Source organism: Hemitrygon akajei, unplaced genomic scaffold (genome assembly GCF_048418815.1).
Source record: "Hemitrygon akajei unplaced genomic scaffold, sHemAka1.3 Scf000121, whole genome shotgun sequence".
Taxonomy (NCBI): domain Eukaryota; kingdom Metazoa; phylum Chordata; class Chondrichthyes; order Myliobatiformes; family Dasyatidae; genus Hemitrygon; species Hemitrygon akajei.
Window position 1 is genome coordinate 55,050 of NW_027332007.1, and position 602 is coordinate 55,651.

The following is a 602-nucleotide window of genomic DNA, read 5'->3' on the forward strand; positions in this document are numbered from 1 at the left end:
TAACTGTGAGAAAGACATTAAACAATCTTGTAAAAACAAATCTAAGAAAGTCTTTATTCCCTTAATTTTCCATGTTAAAAAAGCCTTATCCAAAGTTGATGGTTTAAAAAAGAAATTAGAATAAACATTACTAGAAAGTAAAAAATAATTTAATTCAAAAAATCTATGAAATTGAAACCAGATTTTAAAAGTATGTTTAACAATAGTGTTAAGAACTTGTCTACCTATTCTGGAGAACGAAAACGGAAGAGGAGCTCCTAATAAAGAAGCTAACGAAAACCCCATTACTGGATTTTCCTCCAACTGTAACCATGAAGGGCGATCTTGGTCGTCTGTATCATAAATCCAAAAAGTAATATAACGAATATTAATTGCCCAATAATAACATCTAAAGTTTGGTAAAGCCAGTCCTCCATCTTTTTTTGATTTTTGCAATAAAAGTTTATTCACTCTAGAGCCTTTATTATTCCAAACATAAGATAAAATCAAAGAATCTATTTTATCAAATAATGTTTTTGGAACAAAAGAGGGAACTGCTTGAAATATATATAAAATTTTGGTAGAATAGCCATTTTTATAGCATTTATTCGACCTATCAATGA